Below are 12,148 nucleotides of genomic sequence, written 5' to 3'. Positions count from 1 at the left end.
GAACCCGGTTCCCCTGCATCGGCAGGCGGACGCGCAACCACTGCGCCACCAGGGAAGCCCCGGGTCTGCTTTTTAAAGGTGTGGCATGTGAAGCTATGTTACTGGTGGCATTTTGATCATTCTTTGTGTTTTAACGCAAATCGAAGTAAAGCGTACTTTCCCCTGATCACATTACAATAAACTTAGGTTTATTGTGGATAGTCTGTAAAAGGAATAGAAGTGTGAATAAGAGACTAAGTGTTGCCCATAAGGCTATAACCCAGTGGAGATCCCATTTGCATTTCAGTGCGGTCAAACTGTGCTCAAGAGTTTACAAAATCCAGTCCAAATTCCACATGACATACTCTCTTAAAAATGCAATATATCCTGAATATCATATTTCTTATAACAAGGTTTTGTGGGTTTTTTTTGTTTTTTTTTTAATTTTTATTTTTTGGCCACAGCGTGTGGCATGTGGGATCTCAGTTCCCCTGACTAGGGATCAAACCCACGCCCCCTGCATTGGAAGGTGAAGTCTTAACCACTGGACCGCCAGGGAAGTCCCTATAACAAGGTTTTAAAGATCAAAGACTATTCCTTTGTTGTAAATGGGTCCCGCTGATTTGGCCAGCCTCTTGCTGCTAGACTCTCCTCTCCCCGGTGGTGTTAGTGCTGAGTCTGCTTAGGTGAGGCGCCCCTGTGGGGAGCTCCCCCCGAGATCAGCGGTCACAACAAAAAAGGGCCATTTCACACTCGTCTCTGGGCCGGCACGCTGAGCAGCAAGGCCTGACTGGGCCGTTGCTGCCAGCACGGCAGAGGGGAGTGGTCTCTGCCACTCAAGGGCTCCGGAAGCTTCCGTTCACACCTCATGGCCCCAGGTGAGACCATGCCAGAGCCTGCCATCAAGGGACAGAGACGCGTAACTCCTCTCAGAGGGCCCGCTACTCTCTGGGGACAATCACGCCATCTACCCTGTTAGAAAGAGCGCCCCCTGTGGCGAGCATCCTGGTGCAGCATAACCGTGCCGCCTGTGTGAGCGTCCTGGGGCCGCTGTACCCCGCAGAGGGGGCTCCACATAACACATTTATTCTCCCGCAGTTCTGGAGGCTGGAGGCCTGAAATCGAGGTGCCTGCAGGGCTGTGCTCTAGGGGAGGGTCTTTGCTGAGCCTCCCAGCTTCTGGGGTGGCCAGCTGCCCTTGGCTTGTGGCCACATCCCTCGTCTCGGCCTCTGTGCTCACACGGGTTCTCCCTGTGTGTGTCTCTGTGTCTGAATTTCTCTTTTAATAAGAATTCAGCTGTATTAGATTAGGATGACCAGAATGACCTCGTCTTAACCAACTACATCTGCAATGACCCTATTTCCAAACAAGGTCACCTTCTGAGGTACTGCGGGCTCGGACTTCAACGTATGAATTTTGAGGGGACACGATCCAACCTACAAAAGACTGCGGACAGGGAAGTTTTCTGCTCCTCCACCCAGACTGTGAAACACTGGGGCACAAGCCAGCCTGTCTTGCGGCCCCTCTGACCGCGGGTAACTCAGAAACATATAAAAGAAAAGATTTCCTCTTGGGGTAGTGAATGCTTGGGAACCATCACAACTGAATGTAACAAATTACCCCCCCCCGCCCCCCGCCAAACTAGCAGCCTAAATGACAATGAACAATTACTCTCTTGCACATTTCTTTCTCCTTTTTAAAAAATTTTTTTTGCATCAGAAATTCAGGAGAGGGGCTTCCCTGGTGGCGCAGTGGTTGCGCGTCCGCCTGCCGATGCAGGGGAACCGGGTTCGCGCCCCAGTCTGGGAGGATCCCACATGCCGCGGAGCGGCTGGGCCCGTGAGCCATGGCCGCTGGGCCTGCGCGTCCAGAGCCTGTGCTCCGCAACGGGAGAGGCCACAGCAGAGGGAGGCCCGCATACCACAAAAAAAAAAAAAAAAAAAAAAAAGAGTTGCGGTCTCTGAGGCTCAGAGAGGTCAAAGGCCCGCATACCCCAAAAAAAAAAAAAAAAAAAGAAATTCAGGAGAGGCCTGGAAGGGTGGCTCCAAGCCCATGGTCTCTCCTGAGGTTGCAGCCAAGCCGGCAGCTGGGGCTGCGTCATCTGAAGGCCTGACCGAGGCTGGGTCCACTTTCAAGATGGCACCCTCACTGGGCTCCTTGGGGCTGCTCACTTCCACCGGGAGTGAGCAATGCCAGAGGACATAGAATATGGTGAAAGCCAGCACATCCTTTATGATCTGCTTCTGGAAGTTGCGCTCCACAGCTTCTACCAGATGTTATTTGTGTCACACATCAGCCCACTTTAACGTGGGAGGGGCTTCTCAGGGTGTGACCGGCAGGAGTGGGGGTCACTGGGGCCGCACAGGAGGCTGGACACCACGGTTGAGTTTCATCCAGGTGGTTCAACCATCCGAAGCTGAGAAGGGGATGGATGATGAGCGCCGAGTGACCCAGGACTCCACACCCTGAGTAACTGAAGACTGACCAGTGAGCAGGTGCTCATCTCATCCAATCACATGCAAACTTCCCTCCTTCATCCACCTATAGTGCTGGCTCTCAATCTCTCATCAGGATAGCACCTATGAACCCCTCTTTCTAACACCCCAAACCCACGAATTTTCCCCTCGAATGACTGCTCAGCATTTCCTCACCGGCTCCTTCTTTCTTGCCGGGCAAGGTAGTAAACTCAGCTGGTGTCCAGCCTTCCTCTTTTCCTCCTTCCTCCTCCTTCTCCATCTCCCCACCCCCACCCCTCCCCTCTTCCCTCTCCTTCCTCCCTGTCAACTCATGGGCTGCAGTGAGAGATGCTCCCGTCTTGCCATAGCTACTGATGCTATGGAGGGTCATCTGCTTTACTCAAAGCCTACCGATCTAAATGTTAATCACTTTTCCCCCAGAAATAGAAAACTCTATCCTACAATTCGTATGGAATCTCAAGGGACACTGACTAGCCAAAGTGAAAAATCTTGAAAAAGAGAAACAAAGCTGGAGGTCTCACACTTCCTGATTTCAAAACATACTACAAAGCTACAGTAATCCGAGTGGTGTGCCATAGAGACAGATGTATAGACCAGTGGAACAGAGCAGAGGGCCCAGAAATAAACCCTCGCATATATGGTCAGATTATTTTTGGAAAGAGTGGCAAGACCATTCAATGGGGAAAGGACAGTCTTTTCAACAAATGGTGCTGGGAAAACTGGATACACACATGCAAAAGAAGGAAGTTGGACCCTTACCTAATGCCACATACAAAAATAACTCAAAATGTATCAAAGACATAAATGTAAGACTTAAAATTATACAACTCTGAGAAGAAAACGCAGGGGGAAATCTTCATGACACAGGATTTGGCAAAGATTTATTTGATATGACACCAAAAGATAACAAAAGGAAAAAAGAGATAAGTTGGACTTCATAAAAATAAAGAAACTTTTGTGCATTTTGAGAATGATAGGACACTATCAAGAGTGTGAAAGAACAAACCACAGAATGGGAGAAATTATTTGTAAATTACATATCTGATCAGTGATTAGTGTCCAGAATGTAGAAAGAACTCCTTAAAACTTAACCAAAAAACCCCAAACTGATTCGAAAATGGACAAAGAACTGAAAAGATATTTTTCCAAAGATATTCAAAATACCAATAAGCACATGAAAAGATGCTCAACATCACTAATCAATAGGGAAATGCAAATCAAAACCGCAATGAGATACCACCTCATACCCGTTAAGATGGTTACCTCAAAAAGAAAATAAATGTTGGGGAGAATGTGGAAAAACTGGAATCCTTGGACAGTGTTGGTGGGAATGTAAAATGGTGCAGCCACTATGGAAAACAATATGGTAGTTCCTCAAAAAATTAATACTAGAACTACCATATGATCCAGCAATTCCACTTCTGTGTAAACACCCAGAAGAATTGAAAGCAGGGTTGAAGAGATATTGGCATACCCATGTTCACAGCAGCATTATTCACAATAGCTAAAACATAGGAGCAACCCAAGCGTCCACGGACAGATGAATGGATAAACAAAAGGTGGTATATACACACACAATAGAATATTATTCAGCCTTAAAAAAGAAGGAAATTCTGATACATGCTGCAACACGGGTGAACCTTGAGGACATTATGCTCAGTGAAATAACTCAGTCACAAAAGGACAAATCCTGTATGATTCCACTTATATGAGGCCCCTAGAACAGACAAATCCATGGAGACAGAAAGCAGGATGGTGGGTGCGGGGGGCTGGAGGAGGGGGATGGGGAGTTAGTGTTTCATGGGGACAGAGTTTCAGTTTGGGAAGATGAGAAAGTTCTGGAGATAACGGTGGTGGTGCTTTCACAGTATGAATGTACTTAATACCCCTGAAGTGTACACTTAAAGATGGTTAATTTTATGTTATGTGTATTTTACCACAATTTAAAAAAATGTTAATCTCATCTGAAAAAATACCTTCATAGCAACATTTAGACTGGTTTTGACCAAAAACTGAGTACACAGAGATGGAGTAGGGCCAGAGTCCTGGAAGGGAAATTGGGTTCAGCTACCCAAACTGGAGAGGTTGGTGCTGAGCGGACAAACCCAAGAGGGGAGCAGGCAGCCAAAGCCCCCCTGGAGCACGGTCCAGCCCCATGCGGGAGGTGGGGCTGGCGCTGGCCTTCTTGTTGACGTTGCTGAAATCCCACACCCTGGATGGTTCTGTCTCCTCGCTCTGGGGAGGGTTTAGGTAAGACTCACCTTGACAAGGCGTCCCCTCCGGTCCTGTCTTCCCCACAAAGCCTGAGGGGGCCGGAGGCGGCCCAGTGAGAGGGGGACGGGAAGCCCGGAGGGAGGGCAGGTCCCAGTGGGCTGCGAGCCAGCCACACCTGCACCTGCGGAGGGTGTGCCCTCAGGGCCAGCGACCACGACTGCAGGAGCTGACGCTCTGGGGGCCATGGATCGTTGTCCTGGCTTCCTCCTGGGGGAAGTGCCCCCGAAGCCAGCCCTTTGCTCCTTGGGCCAGTGGGCGGCACCGAAAAGCAGGGCGCTGGTGGACACGGCTCTGCCCGGAAACCTGTCCCAGCGACCGCTCAACTGCGGGCCACACCCCTGTGCTCCTCTCCCAGCACCCACACCCCTCCCATCCTCAAAGATTTCTCCCTGACGGGCGGGCTTGAGCCCCTCTCCCAGCCCTCCCTCCGCTCTGCAACCTTGGCGCCTGCTGCCCCGGGGCTTCTGCTAAGGAGGATCGCTTCTGTTTCCGTTGAATGTGGAAATGTGCTCCATCCAGGCGGCGCTGTTGTTACTTGGTGTTGAATTTCAAGTAAAATAAAAATGGAAATTCCCAGCACTGGCTCATCTGCAATCACGAACTCATCTGTGTTTGACACACGGCAAGTTATGTGTTCGTGGAATAGTCACGCTGATGGATTCAGAAATGTAATTATAGTGGGAAACATAAATTAGCTGCTTCTTTCGTGGAGATGGATCCAAAGGTCGGGGGCTATGTGTACTGTGTATGTGTCTCTGCACATATGCATGTGTGTGCGCGCGCATGCATGTTCGTGTATGTGTGTGCATGTTCGTGTGCATGCGTGTGCATGCGTGTGCGCGTGTGTGCGCACATGTTTATGTGCATGTTAACGCACGTGTGTGCGCGCGCATGCGTGTGTGTGTGCACCCATCCAGCGGGTATTTACTGAGTGAAACTCTCCTCTCACTCCACCTCCACCCGTTCCTGGGCAGAGCAGAGTAAACCAGCAGGACAGGCCTCTCTGTTTGGATGGAGCCCTGGGCCTGGCCTCGCTCTTCTTGGCTGCAGAGGTGGGTATGTTGGCATCAGGGAAGATGGAAGCCATCCCCAGGGACCCACCTTGGGATCTCGTGCAGATTCTGCTCTTTGGGACAGAAGAAGTGAGTAGAGCAGTAATGGTGCCAAGCTGGATGGGCTTGGGCCCCGGGTGCCCGGGAAGGCTTCGTCGGGAGTGGCCGCCTTGGGCCACTGGGCTGCCCTGGGCCTGGCCTCGCACCTTTGAGGCAGCGTCCAGCCAAGCTGACAACAGTTGGTGAAAAGGGGGCTGACACTGTTGGTTGCCAGGCAACCTCCCCCCCAGCTAAGCAAGCCCTGATTTTGCTCCGGCTTCAGGCAGCAGCAATGCGCTCAGGGGAGGTGGTGCCTCCCCAGCCTGGTCTCCATCGGATGCAGCCAATCCTGCAATTCAATTGGCCACACCGGAATTGGAGAGCCGCGAAGGGAACCGGCAGGCCACCCTGCCAATGGGACTCCGGGAAAGTCTGCCAGGAGCTGCTGGGAAATTGTCTGCCCTCTTATAAAGGACACAAGGCAAAGACTGGCTCCCGGAGGATTTCAGATGCTGACACATGAAGATGGGCTGCCTGGAACTTGGAGGCAGCCTTGAAATCGCGAGGAGAAATCTTCACTGAGCCACAGATGGGCTCATCTGTTGCAGGCTGCAACCAGCCTGCTTTTACAGTCCCTTGGATAAGAGATAATTAATCCCTCGTTCTTCAGGGGCTTTTCAGTTGGTTTTCCGTTCAGGTGGTTCCAGGGACAGGGAGCATCTCACGTGGCATCTGTACACTCGGTGCAGAATTAAGGCTTATTATCGTGAAAGCATATTACCTTGTCCGCTTTTCTACCGAGGGGACGCTGGCCTCATCAAAGGAGTTGGTGAGATCTCCATCCTTCTCCATTTCCAGGAATGGCTCGACTAAGATGAGAATTCCTTCCTTACAGGCGATGCTGTGGCCTGCCCACAGCGGAAGAGGGCACCTTCGGGGGGGTTTCATGCCGCGCTGGACACTTTCTGGGACCCCCAGAGATTCATTTGTATATTCCTTTTTCAGTCAGAACTGCTCCTGGGTGTCAAAGTTTCGGAATGGAACCCCAGGCTGGGGCCGGAGGTGCTCTGGCCTCTCCCCCAGAGGACGGCAGGGGCCCCTCAGCCAGCCTCTGTCTGTGTCGGCTTAGAAGAGGGCTAGTCCAGCTCTCATTTTATTTGCCTGGAAAACAGGTTGGACCAGATCAGTGGTTACAAACTGTCTATCACGGGTCCAATCTGGGTCACTGGATATGTTTTTCTTTTTTCTGTCTCTATAGTGTGTTAAAAAGTATTTAAAACTCATGAAATTTTTCATAAAAACCAGGGCTTCTGGTTTTCTTTAAAAGCCTGCATTCTGGCCAGGTGGAGTTACGGTGAGAGCTGGCTGCCACTAGGTGGTGGCTACTGCCTTCTGGGGGGCATGTGCCCTCAGTCAGGCCACAGTCCGCACCACTCCACACAGCCCTGCCACCAGACCGGCCATAGCTGACATTTGCAATACCTGTGCTGGCTTTCCCTCCTCTGGCCTTCTTCTCTTCACTGCCTCATTCACCCAGCAACTATTTATTGAGCACCTGCTGCATGCAGGCACACTCTAGGGGCCTGGTAAACACACTGAGCGTGGACGCCTGCTCCCCAGGGCTTCCTTTACCTGCCCGACACATCTGGGTTTATGGCCCTTGAGCCCAACTTTTTCAAGAGCTCCTGAGGTTTAATGGCCCGTGAGCCTGCCCCTCCCTCCCCTGCGGGCACCTCACGGGCATCCGGGATTGGCGGCCTGCAGGGGGCTGCGGGACCAGCTTCACTCACTGGGCAGGCATTTGTGCCCATAATGCCTTGCGACGCTGCCAGGTGTGGTCTTCAAGGTGAGGGCATCATGCCCATCAAGTCACAAAGGGTCAGGGAGGAGGAGACCAAGGCCCAGCATTTCCCCCGCTGCTAACCGCGCCCTGTGTTTCCTGTGAGGACCCCCTCTGTCCCTCTTCCAGCCTGGTGATTCAGGCGACATCACCTGTGAACCCACAGGTGAGCATGTGATCGGGCCTGGCCAATCAGAGTGTCACCTTCCTCTGACCGTCCAGCTGGTTCAGGGAAAGCCATGCGACCCAGGCTGAGCCACCCAGGTGCGCCCAGCGCTCTACCTCAGTGGTGGGAAAAGGCTTCCTTGGTCTCAGGTGCTTGGACACTCTGCTGGTGGCATCTCGTCCCCAGGAAGGGAGAGCTGGGATGGAGATGGAGCCAGTGCGGTGGAATCAGAGTCAGGAGAGAGACGTGGTCTCCATGACGCTGGGGGGGCGCCTGGATCAAGATGTGCCTGAAGCTCATGCTGCCCCTGCAGCTTTCGGCCACACATGCCAATACCTACCCTTCTCTGATTTAAGCCACTTTCAGCTGGGGTGACTGCCATTTACAGGGACCCACAACATTGTAAATCAACTCTACGCCAATAACAATTTTTCTAAAAAGTTAAAAAAAAAAGAAAAAAAAAGCCCTGCTGTTACCTATATCATTTCAACATGAGGAACTGAACGTCAGGGAAGAGAAGCTCACTGCCCAGGGTCTCGTGCTGAGCCGTCGGTGAGAATCCCATCTCCCTGAGCCCCTGCTCCTGGCCTGCCAGCCCACGGAGGCCGGTGCTTCTACCCACATCTGTGCCGCCCGGGAGCGTGTACCGCTGCTGTGGACAGCCTCTCCTCGCAGCTGGTGGGAGGCCAGGCCAGGCCGTCCCATGGTGAGGAAGGAGCGTTCTGCTGCCACTGACGAATCACCTTGGGTGACCTGGCTGCTGCAGGAAGGACGTGGGAGGCCACACCCCCCCTTCTGAGCCTCCTTCAAAGGCGCTCACAGGTTCTTGAAGTCATCTTTGCAGAACTGGCCTCAAAGCCTCAAGTTCAAGGCCCCCACCCCACCCCCAGTGAGCTGCTCTGAAATAAGAGGTTTCATCTGAGAAAGAAAGTGAGGAGGCTGTGCTGAGAACCTGTGATGATTTCGGGCTTCTGGGCCCAGCAGGGGAGGCTGAGATGCACAAATGTTCAGAGAAAATGTGAAAGCTCCTTTTGTTTGAATTACACAAATTAAGAGGAAGCGGGGCTGAGGCCCATCTGCTGGTGCCCACGGAAGCATCTCCCTTTTCACCGCACCGCCCGAGACAAGGGCATGTCCTGTGCTGCCCGGGCTGCCGGCATCCGTGCTGCTCTCAGACGCAGGCCCCCTCCCCAGCTCTGCCTTGTGCCTTCTCGGATGACCGGAGGTGGTGGCCCGGCTCTTCAGCTCTGTTCCCTTTTCGCCCCAGGCTGAGCGAGGGAATTTCTGGTCAAGCCGGAATGAGTAGCTCCCTCCCTTCCCATGCTGGCTGAGGCCAATCCAGGGCCAGCTCAGTACTCCTCTGTGCCCCCGCTCTCCAGAGATCTCCCACCAGAGGAAGCCTGTCTTTCTCTTCTGTTGAGTCCTGATTACTTGGCCCTTCTCATTATCTGATTGGAAGCCTGTGTCATCAGGGTTCCTTGGCACTGACATGGCCACTGGTCGGGGGCTGGGATGCTGAGACCAAGGCATGGGTGCAGGGTCACCTGCCCATGTGTCACAGCGTGTAGACCTGAGAGGGCTAGTCTCAAAGGCAACACATAGCGTTTGGGATTATGTTCAGCTGCACCTAACAGAAACTTGATTAAGCAAATAGGGACACAAAAACAGTGTAGGGCTCGAACAACTGCTTGAGGATGTCAGTGAGAACTCAGACTCACTTCCTTCTCTACCACCCTTAATGTGTGTCTTTTTTTTAACCTCATGGCTACAAAATGGCTGCTGCCCTCCAAGCATTACATCTACGTTCAAAACAGGAAGGAGGAAAAGGGGCCACACCTAAGTCAGAAAAAAGCTTTCCCAGAAACCCCCAGGAGATCTCTACTCATTGGGCCAAACTCTGTCGCGTGGCCACGCCTCACCATAAGGCATCTGGGAAATGTAGTTTTCTAAAGCTGTCGCACTGCCACCCAAACCAAATTAGGGTTCTGTTAGGAGGGGGAGACTGGATCTAGGTAGACAGTTGGCTGCTGCTGCACACACTTTGGGGAGAAGCCATATCAGGGTGGAACAGACCATGGAACCAAGCAATCCATCGAAAGAGGGGGCGTGAGGCCTGAAGTCAGCAGACTGGCGTGAGAGGAGCAGTGGTGAATAAATGAAAATTGACATTTTTTGGTTCCTTAAAAGAAGTTAATAGACTTTATTTTTAGAGCAGCTCTACGTTTACAGAAAGTTGAGGAGAAAGTACAGAGAGTTCCCACATGGACCCTCCACCCCAATATCTCCTCTTAGGAACGTCTTACATTAGTGGGTACACCGGTTACAACTGATGAACAAATACATCATTACTAACTAAAGCCTGTAGTCCAACAAGGATTCACCCTGTACGGTACATTCTTTGGGTTTTGACAAATGCGTGGTGTCATGTCTCCGCCATCATAGTGTCATACAGAAGAGTTTCACTGCCCTGCCTGGACCAATGCTAGCTCTGTGTTTATTTAATCGTCCTAAAACCCCACGAAGAAGGTTGTATTATTGCACCCATTTCACAGAAGAGGAAACTGAGGCACTGAGATGTGAACTATATTAGCCCAGGGCCACCTGGCTAGCCCAGGATTAGATTTCAGTCTGGCTGATCTGAGCCTGAATTTGGAGCCACTGCCCTGTGCAGAACCAAAGGACTGAGACTCCCGGTGGGGGCGGGAGTGGGCCATGCAGGGGTGCGGGGAGGTGCCCCGAGCCTGAGACGGGCCCCGAAGCGCTGGACCCAGGCGGCCCCCTCCTGGCGCCTCCGCGACCTCCAGTGCTGCTGGGGGCTGGGGGACCCCATCCCACCTGTCAGGAAGCAAGTCTCCAGGCAGAGGGAACCAGCCCTTCCGAATAGAGAGATGTCACAGCCTGTTGTTTCTCCTGCAGAGGCAGAGAACAGAAATATTGCAGATGTGAATTTATTCTTCTTTTCTGCTGCTCCGACTTGCCTATTCATTCTCCCAGGCAGGGCAGGGTTTGCTGAGTAAACATCGTACCTGACAGTTGCATCAACAGCGCTCTGTCCGTAATTATTACACTTAGTCCAGGTGTAATTACCCATAATTTGAGGAGGGAAGTAATCACGTTTTTGCCTTGCAGTTTGCAGTTGCGACTTAGACAGATGCACCGTCTCTTCCTGCAGGAAGGTCCGGGACTCCCGGAGAACCTGGGAGGCTGGGCGGGGGGCGGGGGGCAGGGGCGTGTGCAGGTACTGTGCTGGGTTGAGGAGGGGGCGGGGCAGCACTTCTCGGCTCCATCCTGCGGGACCTCCTGGGGGTGCCCCAGGTCTGGACCCTGTGGCACTGCCAGACCTGCCCCCCGGATCTGGCCGAGCATCCTGCTCTCCCCGTCCCAGGGGCTGCCTTCATCTGCACATCCCGTGGACACCTGCTGGAGCGGCACCTCCTATTTGCAGTAGGAGCTCCTCCCTTTGCAGGTGGGCAGAACCATTACCTTGGAGCAGCCCCTCGTGGTGTGGGAAGGACTCGCTTAGGGGGCCTCTCTTGCGACGGGAGTGTAAGTACGCGGGCTCCCGAGGCGCGGGGGGCGCAGGACAGCCCCGCCTCCAGGGAAGTGGTAACAGGCACGGAGCCGGGGTCTCGAAGAAGGGGCGTGCGTGGGAGTGTGGAGGGCTGCTCGGGGAGAACGTGCACCGATGGGCCCGTTTTCCAGACTTGGAATCTCTTTAGCAATTTGCCAAGGTGACCCGTTTTGAGAAGCTTGGATGAGAAGATGTAGAGAAAGCACGGGAAAGCAAACGCATCTTGCCGGACAAACGCGCAGGCGAGCCCGTCAGGGGTCGGACACGGGTGGCTTCATTGTGCTTTTGTCGCTGCTTCCCCACCAGCCAAAGACGCGCCCCCCCCCCGCCCCCAGACCCTGCCCCCCCCCGGGGGGGGAGGGCCATGCCTTGTGTATGTTGGTTTGCTTCTGCCCGCTTTCTTTGAGACTCTAGGTTATCCTCTGGCGGGATGTGTTTTCCAAAGATGGCTGCAACAGTACCTCCCTGTATCAGTCTCTGTGGCTGCTGTAACAAAGTACCACAGCCTGGGCAGCTGCAACCACCGACCCTTAGAGTCTCTCTCAGTTCCGGAGGCTGGCAGTCTGACATCCAGGCGTCTGCAGGGCTGGTTTCTCCTGAGGCCTCTCTCCTTGGCGCGTAGACGACCATCTTCTCCCCGTGTCCTCACGTGGTTTTCCCCGTGTCCTAGTCCCTTCTAGTAAGGACACTTATTAGAGGTGTACCGAAGTCATGTTGTATTAGGGCCCAGCTTCGTCTTAACGGGATCAT

Source organism: Physeter macrocephalus, chromosome 19 (genome assembly GCF_002837175.3).
Source record: "Physeter macrocephalus isolate SW-GA chromosome 19, ASM283717v5, whole genome shotgun sequence".
NCBI lineage: Eukaryota > Metazoa > Chordata > Mammalia > Artiodactyla > Physeteridae > Physeter > Physeter macrocephalus.
Note: the sequence above shows the minus strand (reverse complement) of the source record.